This window comes from Colias eurytheme, chromosome 19 (genome assembly GCF_061535395.1).
Source record: "Colias eurytheme isolate Ceu_HAF_F1 chromosome 19, ilColEury1 Martin Lab GWU primary, whole genome shotgun sequence".
NCBI classification, from domain to species: domain Eukaryota; kingdom Metazoa; phylum Arthropoda; class Insecta; order Lepidoptera; family Pieridae; genus Colias; species Colias eurytheme.
This window is the reverse complement of record NC_142998.1, coordinates 2,198,315-2,209,597: the sequence shown is the minus strand read 5'-3', so window position 1 is coordinate 2,209,597 and position 11,283 is coordinate 2,198,315.

Here is an 11,283-nt window from a genome sequence, read left to right as displayed (position 1 = left end):
ATATTTTTATACATTCATGCAGTGTAATTGAAGGAGGTCTAATAAATCAATACTAATGTTATAAAGCTGAAGAGTTTGTTTGTTTGTTTGAACGCGCTAATCTCAGGAACTACTGGTCCGATTTGAAAAATTCTTTCGGTGTTAGACAGCCTATTTATCGATCGTCATCATGCTAAGACCAACAGGAGCGGAGTAATACGGATGAAACCGCGCGGCACAGCTAGTGTTAGATGAATGTGTTGACAATTTTATTAATACCTACAGGATTAATTTCAAACCTTATTCTGATACACTTTTGTGAAGATATATTAAGATGATTGTTTGTGAGTCCCGCAAACGTACTGGCTGAATTTGGATGAAATTTGACACAGATATTGATTATAATATGCTTGTGTATGTGCTATTAAAGCTTACAGCTTTATAAATAAATCATTGCTTCAAGTGTCTCATGTAATCCATACTTAATATTATAAATGCGAAAGTAACTCTGTCTGTCTGTCTGTTACTCAATCACGCCTTAACTACTGAACCAATTTGCATGAAATTTGGTATAGAGATATTTTGATATCCTAGAAAGGACATAGGCTACTTTTTATCCCGGGAAATAGGATAGGTTTTACCCCGGAAATCCCACAGGAACGGGAACTATACGGGTTTTTCTTTGACTGCGCGGGCGAAGCTGCGGGTGGAAAGCTAGCTACATAATATATGAAAGATAAAATCGACTAAGAGTAATCCTTAGGAGGCAGATATAAAACATGCCACTTTAGTAGACTTAGATTATTTTAAAAAATAATAAAAATTGTTTATTTCTTTTAAACAAGTTTTCATATTGGGTTGGAGGTAAGTGGTATTTTGATGTGTCTCTCAAGGCTTAGCCAGCCTAATATATTTTCAAGCGTCCAGAAAATCGATTTACTGACGACTTGATAGCGAAACTTTGTATTTTCTCTCTATACAGCAATTTTGGTATGTGGCCTTTGGATATGTATACTAAAACTCTGGTAGATATATATATATATATATATATATATATTTGTATTACTAGCTAATGTCCCGGCTTCATTTGCATTCGTATATATAAGGAATAAGTTTGTGCAAAAGCAAAAAAGGAATGTAACTTACATAATCCAGAACATAATCTTTATTTATGCTAGTTTTTATAATAGATTCAGTATTAAAAAAAAAGAAAGATATACTTTGCTTAATAATACGGACTTCATAGTCATAAATTAACAAACGGTTTTAAAGTTTATAAAAGTTTCAATATTTGCCTTTAATTAAAAAAAGACAGAAAGACGGAAATTACTTAATAATATTTAGTGACGTCATATTCACAAATTAACATTCCTCAAACTAGACAGGTATCCAACGTAGGCATCTATACAATTACTCATAAATTGATCAAACCACAGTCACAGACAAAAACAAAACTGTATTAGCATGTGAAATTGAGCCTATTATTCATAAAGACGGACATTGTTTTGTATTATCTAAGAACTTCATATTCGAATCCATTAAGAACTTGAGCCGAAAAACACGGTCAGTTAAGGTGATTGCAACGATCTGTTCCCAGCCAATATCCCGCTAGATGGCGCTGAATTCTACATTTCTAGTTTATTTGAGTTTTTGCGTAATTGGAATAGTCATCAAACCTAGGAATAGTCATGGCGGTTACTGAATATTATATTTTATTGAAATATGTTATATCATTGCCTTAAAATCCACCCAATTCGGTAAAATTATGCGTTTTAACATCTGTCATTGCATACAGGGTCGTTTACACACACAGACGTATACAAAAATGATAAAGATTTAACTCTAGATGGCGTGAATGTAAAGCGCGTCACACACGGTGAAGATACTACCTATAATATTTTATCTAATCTAGTAATATTTTATATTACAGTATCTTAAGGTATCCGGTATCAGCGTTCTGACCATCATTTTTCTTTTTTCGCTGTAGAACCGTCATCCTGTTACAAATGACCCACAAAGGAGAATGACCACGGGTGGTATCGGTAAAATTTTAGTTGTGCCACGTATTCGTTATATTGTTAATTCCTATTTGTATTTATAATGATCATATGTATCAATATTAAGTCTTAATTAAACCGGATAAATTGAAATAATAGTAAAAGTAAAAGTTTTTCTTTTGAAACATGTATGACTACGTATGGAATCGGTAAAATACTAGTTGTGTCACGTGTTCGTGATATTGTTAATTCCTATTTGTATTTATAATGATCATATTTATCACTATTAAGTTGTAATTATACCGAATAAATAGAAATAAAAGTAAAAGTTTTGTTTTGACACATACCTATATCTATCTCTCTTGCAAACGTCATATGTCTATTTGAAATGTCAAATGAATGTGTTCGACGCATTGTTCGATGTTATTTTGAAATAATGTTTAAATTACGATTTACTTTTCACATTTGTCTTGTAAATTAAAATATTACCTATGTAATAAATGTAAAACTTAACGTTCATCGTTAGTTTAAACTCGATTAAGTAGTTTTTTGAAGTGTTGAATAAAACTATTGTTTTATTTTTATTGTCGCGAACTGCGGCTTATTTACATAAAAACTTTAATCATATCTAAAAGTACTAACATCAAGCTTTAAATTGAGCTATATTTCATCTTGACACAATAAGTTTGATTGCGATACCAAGTGCCATAGTCACTTGGGCAATCTCCTGTGGTTTTCATTTTTCTGTATGGGTAGACAAAACTTCAAAACGCCACCTGCTACGGTTTATATTATTATGAACGATTAGCTTTCCGCCCGCATTTTCAAAAAAAAACCCGTATAGTTCCCGTTCCCGTAAGGTTTCCGGGATAAAACCTATTCAATGTGTCCAAGTTACGTTCTATATGTGTGCTAAATTTCATTGTAATCGGTTCAGTAGTATTTGCGTGAAACACACACATACACATCCTCACAAACTTTCGCATTAGTAGGAAGTAGGATTGTTATAAAAATAAAAGTTATATTTGTTGGCGTAAACTATTTTATTGTAATTTTGGGAAATAAATAATGTCAAAATTGATTACCTACAATAAAACGCAGTTTTATTTTATTACCTACATTACACTATTGTTTTTTTTTTATCAAAACATGTATTTGAAGTAGCAAATATGATATTATGCTGATCCAAGCATTTTCACTCAAAACTAATATCACTAATGATTTGTAAAAGTAAATTATTTCAAAATACATTTCATAACCAACAAGTAAGAATAATTATTCATACAACAACAAATCAAAAACACTATTTACTATGGAAAAAAAACCAGGAAGGTGAAAAACATATTTACGATTTCGATGCACTCGACTTTTAGTAAAATAATAGGTAAAAATAATATTATTATGGTTTTGATCACAGACATATCTGTGGTTTTGATTTTAGCTACTAGTATCAGAAAGCTGCGTGTTCAATGCACGTCGGGGTCCCACAACTGTGGAGGAAGGAAGGTAGAATACCTCCATCGAATAAGTGAAGTTTCTCGACATACTCGATTTGCCGGCCGGCCTCAATGAAGATTGTCCGAAAGTTGTATATGTGCTCTGTAACGAAAAAATTTCGCTAGCGCGATTCAGAGTGAGGTGTCGTACAATATACCTAATGAAGTTTTTCATCTTTTTATTTTACTGCAAATACAAAATAAAAATTAAACAATGGTAATGTAAATTCTAAACAAACTACTACCAAAATACAATTAGAACAAAAATCATTTGACTTGTTTATTTCACCCAGAGGCCAGAGGCGGCTCGTGACAAAATTGTATAGGTGTTCACTTGAAATAAAACAACGAAAATACAATAGCGTTCGGGATGATTTATTGCAAAAAAATGAGCACCACATTTTATAAATGTCTATAACACTAAAAATTACAAAGTACAGGCTATTTCAAAACGAATTCAATGACTAGGTATCAATAATTAGTAAATCACCGAATTTGCATTCGCGAGCGTAGGTATCCATAGTGTTTGTCACTGACGGTCACTGACCTCTATAACTTATAGTTATAGAGGTCAGTGGTGTTTGTTGTGTAAACATGTATGTATTTGAGTAGTTAGTAGCATATTATATTCTGAATTTCTGATCCATGCCTATTCACTCAAAACTAATAACACTAATGATTTGTAACAGTAAATTATTTCAATAGGTAGGTATTTGAACATTTCCCAACAAGACGTAAGAATAATTATTCGTAGGTATACAAGATACAATAACAAATCTAATACACTATTTATTATTTTATTATTTACTAGCGGTCCGCCCCGGCTTCGCCCGTGGTACATGTTTACGTTTTCTCTCCATAAGAAGTAATAGCTAGAGAGCTAGCGCAAAGCTACCTGTATGTATTTGACCAGACCTGGATTTTTGTGTGTTGATTCCCCTATACCTACTATACATGAGATGAGGAGTCACTAAGCCCAGAGTGGTGGACGGGGCGCGCGCTTAGGTAAGACAGGTGGAAATTTTTGGCGAACTTTGAAACCATTTGACCACGTCTGCCATTTTGATATTTGAAAATAGATTATTATTACTATCGGAAAATAACAATGGCAGACCATTATCACGCGGATAACATTCTGGCAGACACTTATGAAAGTGCTGAAAAAAATACAATTTTGAAAGTATTTGACCAGATCTGCCATTCATATATTTTATTTATTAGGGTCTTAAAAACTTATTTTCGAAACGGCAGACATTTTCATTGCGTATACAGACTTCAGCAGACAACAAAACTTTACAGACTTCAGCAGTCAACAAGACTTAGCTTCTACATGGTCAGATGTATATATGTATTACGTTCCCTGACCTTACATCAATGATTTACTTTATTAATGTTTTTATGGTCATTTACATTTAATTTTGAAAACTATGGAATAAAATTTATAAATTTGATGATACAAAACTAAATATACATTTGTAAAGAATCTCAAATATAAAGTTGTGTTGCAAATAACAAATCATCATTTAAATATTTAGTTTATTTCTTTATTTAAGAAACAATTAACAATTACAAAACAACATAAAAAAACACGCATGCATTTATTGAAATGTTCATTCATCATCACTATCGTATGGCGTTGTGTGACTCGTCTTCATAATCCATTGAATCGGATTCTGTAAAAGTAAAACGTAAATTATATAATAAAAGAAATGAGTCATTATAAACTTACCTAGTAAGGCAATGCCTTTGATGTCGCACGATGCCGCCGCGCCGCCAGTGTAGGTACTTCTGCTGCTACATGAAAATATGCTAGGGTTGCAACAAATGGGAAATAAAACAATTGTGATTATTACTATTATGATGTAATCATTTATTCATATTATGTACATTCAAAACAATTGCTATTATTAAATCTGATGTAATTATTTTTTCATAAATATATAATTATTATTAATTACATAATATATTGCACTGTGAAATATTTACGTATCACTTTATTTTTGATGTTCTTAATTGTCTTTTATAAAATTTAAGTGACGCATTCGCATTGGGATCAACAATCCGATAAGAAAAGAATGGAGACAACATATACATAGCTTTGATTTCAATTCTACAGATACAAAATATACAATCTATCTAAAATGATACAACGGATGTTTCCTGCGTTTTCTCGTCAAAATACCGAAACAACGTAATTATTGTATAGTAGTTGGGCGTGAAAGTAAAAAAACAAATGAAAAGTGTTTTCCATATGATTATTTATTAAATTTACGCGATTAAGAATAATTTCAACGATACAATTTAGTAACCGAGAATTCAGAGGATTAAAGAAAATACCTGCCTGATCATTTTATCAAACTCTAAAAGAATTATGGTTATTTCGCATCACTCGGTTTATTAGTTTGGTAATAATTATTAAAGGTAGTTACAACCCTAGCCATTGAGTCGAACGGTAGGCAACACAATATCGACTTTGTGCGGGTACATATGGTACATTTCTTCTTGCTGTGAAGCGTAATTATTATTATTAAGATTTTTTAGGCTATTTTGAATCAGCTGTTCTAATTTAATTCTAGAAATTTATTAAAACGTGATTTTTTTAAAAGTATATTATGAGTTTATAAATACCTCAACCAATAGTTATTGTGTCCTATCCTCATTTCTTTATATCTTGGTAGTTAACTAAAGTGTTAAATTTACATAACCTCAACAACAACATTTACACTGCCACTGCACTAAAACTAAACTAACTAGCTCTCTAGCTATAAGAACCATCCTCGTACTTCAAGGGATATAATAAAAAAAGAATTATCGAAATCGGTTCAGCCGTTCTCGAGTTATGCGCTTACCAACACATTTTGCGATTCATTTTTATATTAGATTTTTATATATAAGACTAGCGGTCCGCCCCGGCTTCGCCCGTGGTACATGTTTACGTTTTCTCTACATAAGAACCATCCTCGTACTTCAAGGAATATAATAAAAAAAGAATTATCGAAATCGGTTCAGCCGTTCTCGAGTTATGCGCTTACCAACACATTTTGCGATTCATTTATATATATATACTAGCGGTCCGCCCCGGCTTCGCCCGTGGTACATAATATTTACGTTTTCTCTACATAAAAACCATCCTCGTACTTCAAGGAATATAATAAAAAAAGAATGATCGAAATCGGTTCAGCCGTTCTCGAGTTATGCGCTTACCAACACATTTTGCGATTAATTTTATATATAAGAAGATAAGATTATGTGAAAATAACCAGGAAGGTGAAAAACATATTTACGAAAACATAGTAACATAATATGGCTGTCGCTACAATAATTATATTTCAATTTTATCTTTTTATACCTAGTAGAACTGGCCGACGAATAAAAAAAATCGTATTAGAATAAATACAATAAATTACGGAACAAAAAAAGGATTGTAACTGAATTAGGTATGTTTGTTTCTGGGCGCACCGTTTTCGACGACGCGACGCGCGACGTAAGCGTATAGGTATAGGTACCTACTTTGCTAAAACAAACTAATAAAATTGTGTGTCTGTCTGAAAATTCGGAAAAGCATATTTTGCAAGTTTGTAATTACTTTGATAGTTTACCGATGTATAATAATTGTAATTGTAATTGTATAATATATAATTTGCAATGTGGTGAAATTTCATAAAAATCACGGGCCAATTTTTTGTTTTGAATCCCACCGAAAATATAATTGCGTTATTAGAATAATTAATTACTATACCTACCCACGATCAATTATTACAATATAGTCTCAAATGCATACTAGAGAAATATTGCAATTTGATTCAATTAAAATGCATAGCATACAAAAATAAATTCACAACACAAGAAATTCCGCGCGCAAATCATAGCGCGTGTCAATGAAATCAAGAATGTTTTATATCAAGCCGACGCGGTCACGCGGACGACGACGCGACGCCGAACAAAAGTACCTACGACGGACGACCACGCTTCGAGTTGCCAAACAACATGAGTAATAAATTGTTTACAAAAAAAACAAGTTTTCCATTTTTCTGTATGAGTAGACAGAACTTCAAAACGCCACCTGCTACGGTTTATATTATGAACGATTGTTATAAAAATAAAAGTTATATTTGTTGGTGTAAACTATTTTATTGATCAATAATTTTGGAATTTAAAATTGTCAACATTGATTACAATAAAACGCAGTTTTATTTTATTACACTATTGTTTTTTTTATCAAAACATGTATTTGAAGTACCATATAATATTATGCTGATCCAAGCATTTTCACTCAAAACTTATATCACTAATGATTTGTAAAAGTAAATTATTTCAATATACATTTCATAACCAACATGTAAGAATAATTATTATTATTCCTACCTACAACAACAAACCTAAAACACTATTTACTATGGGAAAATAACCAGGAAGGTGAAAAACATATTATTATTTACGATTTCGACGCACTCGACTTTTAGTAAAATATAGTAGGTAAACATAATATTATGGTTTTGATTTTTGCTACTAGTATAAGAAAACTGCGTGTTCAAACTACTTGTTTGTCTGTCTGAAAATTCGGAAGTACTTTGGTAGTTTACCGATTTATAATAATATTGTATATATCGTTGTTTAAAAAATATTCAAACACAATAAAATATGATATACCTACTGATTTATCACTGGTTTCAGTGATGAACTGATGAGTCAATTATAGCCACTATACTTTCGTCATACGTGTGTATGATTGATGTGATTTGCAACGTGGTGATATTTCAGAAAAATCACGGGTCAAATTGTCCCACCGAAAATATAACTGCGTTATAAGAATAACTATACCTACGATAAATTATACATAATGCAATATAGTCTCAAATGCATACTAGTGAAATATTTTATTTGAATCAATAAAATAAAAAAAAAATAAAAAATAATAATAATACAAAAATAAATTCACAACACAAGAAAATCCGCGCGCAAATCATAGCGCGTGACAATGAAATCAAGAACTTTCGAGCCGACGCGGACGACGAAGGAGCCTAACAAAAGTACCTACAATCATAGGCGGCTCGTGACAAAATTGTATGGCCGTGTTCACTTGAAATAAAACAACGAAAATAGGTACCTACAATAGCGTTAGCAGTACAAAAAAAATGAGCACCTCATTATAAATGTCTATTTATACACTAAAAATTATAGAGTATTTCAAAACGAATTCAATTATTATTTAGCAATAATTAGAAAATCCCCGAATTTGCATTCGTGATCGTATTCATAGTGTTTGTCTACACTAATATTATAAAGAGGAAAACTTTGTTTGTTTGTTTGATTGTAATGAATAGGCTCATAAACTACTGGACATTTTACCAATGTTTGCAAGTTTGTGATTACTTTGATAGTTTACCGATTTATAATAATTATTGTATACTTATATCATTGTTTAAAAATATTCAAACACAATATGATATAGGTACTGATTTATCACTGGTTTCAGTGATGAACTGATGAGTCAATGTTAGCCACAATACTAATCACTTTCGTCATACATGTGTATGAACTATGATTGATGTGATTTGCAATGTGGTGAAATTTCATAAAAATCACGGGCCAATTTTTTGTTTTGAATCCCACCGAAAATACATATATTACTAATTGCGTTATTAGAATAATTAATTACTATACCCACGATCAATTATTACAATTTACAATATAGTCTCAAATGCATACTAGAGAAACATTGCAATTTGAATCAATTAAAATGCATAGCATACAAAAATAAATTCACAACACAAGAAATTCCGCGCGCAAATCATAGCGCGTGTCAATGAAATCAAGAATGTAATTTTATATCAAGCCGACGAGCGACGACGCCGAACTAAAGTACCTACAGTACCATTTACCTTCAGTGTACAATACAGTTTACAGACCTACGACGGACGAACAATAATGAGTAATAAATAAAAAAAAAAATAGTTTCTAAGGTCATTAGTTTTATTTTATTTTATTGTTATTTTCTTTGAACGATTGGAAATGAAATTACTCAATTTTTACACAGAACTTTGATTTATTAGAATTATGCTCATTATGCATAAGATAACGAACGCGAATGCACGACATCTAGCGCGTCAATGTCTAAACATCGCCTTTCGTTTAGACATTGACGCGCTAGATCTGTAATAAGTATGTAGTCTATGCGCTAGATGTCGTGCTTTATGTCGTGTTTCGCTTGGCAAAAGTCACGCACACTACTGTAGAAGTGTCAAATTTTTCCGGTATTTTACTGTTGTTTTTCTAAGTAAATATTGTAAATTATTGATTAAAAAGGTCGAACGCGCACACATTTCATTATAGAGAAGTGATAAAATGATTAGTTTTAAAGAAATAGTGTCTGTGTTAAGTGTTTAGAGGTAATCAAAAATGTATGGAGGGACGGTCGGAACATCAACCTTAAAAAGTTGTCAAACCAACTATGAAACACAGTCAGTCAGTACAAAATGAAGTACGCAAAAACTCCTGTATTAGCATGTGAAAGCCCATTTGTCGTGGCGAGATTGCACATGGCTCTCATTTAACGCTTCGACTGAGCCAAATAACGATAGATTGCTCCCATTTTCATCACTTGTGAGGTTTGACAACCCAGTTTGGTGTTGCAGTTCAATATTTAGGGGAGAAATGGATATAATATCTATACTAATTACTAGCTACTAATACTTATATTACTAATTATATTAATAACAATTGATAAACAGAATATATTATTCAAGTAACACAAATTATTACAACATACAATTACAAGCACAAAACTAATAATCAAAAATAAGGAAGATAGAGATGAAAATTCTATGGGGTCAAAACGAACGGAGCTGGGTCGAGTGATAAGTATTCACCAGTGCTTTATTTTCTTATTTGATAGAATGAAAAACTACGAGTCTATACATCGATTTGAAATCATTGTAAGCTTGGATAATCCAAGCATATTAGAATGATCAAAATCTTTTAGAAAGTGGAAAGCAACTCTACCAATTTTTCATTAAATATTCATTTATAAATCAACAGGTCCTGCCAACATATCAGAGAAAAATTATGTCATACATGATAAACGAATTCTGCACAAGTAACGAATGTAAGTATAATTTAATTGAAAAATACTGCTACTGTTGAATCAAACTTCGCTCCATATCACAAACGACTTTTTAGTATTACTGAACAAAATATATTATCATATTAAGAGATAAAATTAAACTTCAAAAGAAAACCATATAAGGCAGTATTGGAATGTAAAATAATATATGAGCTTTATGACGGAAATTGTAGGTATATAATTTGATATAAATTATAATATGTACATATTTGATTTTCCCAGAAATGTGAATTATACCACATCAATCAATCACGCAGTTTCAGAATTCCTGCTACTGATGTTCAAGCTCATATTATCATCTCATATTGTATCATCTAATATTATTATACTTGATAATTGCGTTTGCGTGGATATGAGATATTGTATTTAACTCAATGATTTGTATCAAGATACTTGTATTATATATTATGGTTTTCATCAGAAACTAACATCTATACTAATAAATCTGAAGAAATTGTTTGTTTTTTTTGGTTTGAACGCGCTATTCTCAGGAAATACTGATCCGATTTGAAAAATTATTTCGATACTAGATAGCCTATTTATCGAGTAAGGCCATAGTCAGTCTATCATCACGCTACGACCAATAATAGCGGAACAATGCCGGTAAAACCGCGGGGCACAGCTAGTATTATAATAGTAACATTTGATAATTGCGTTTGCGTGAAGGATATGTGATATTGTGTTTAAC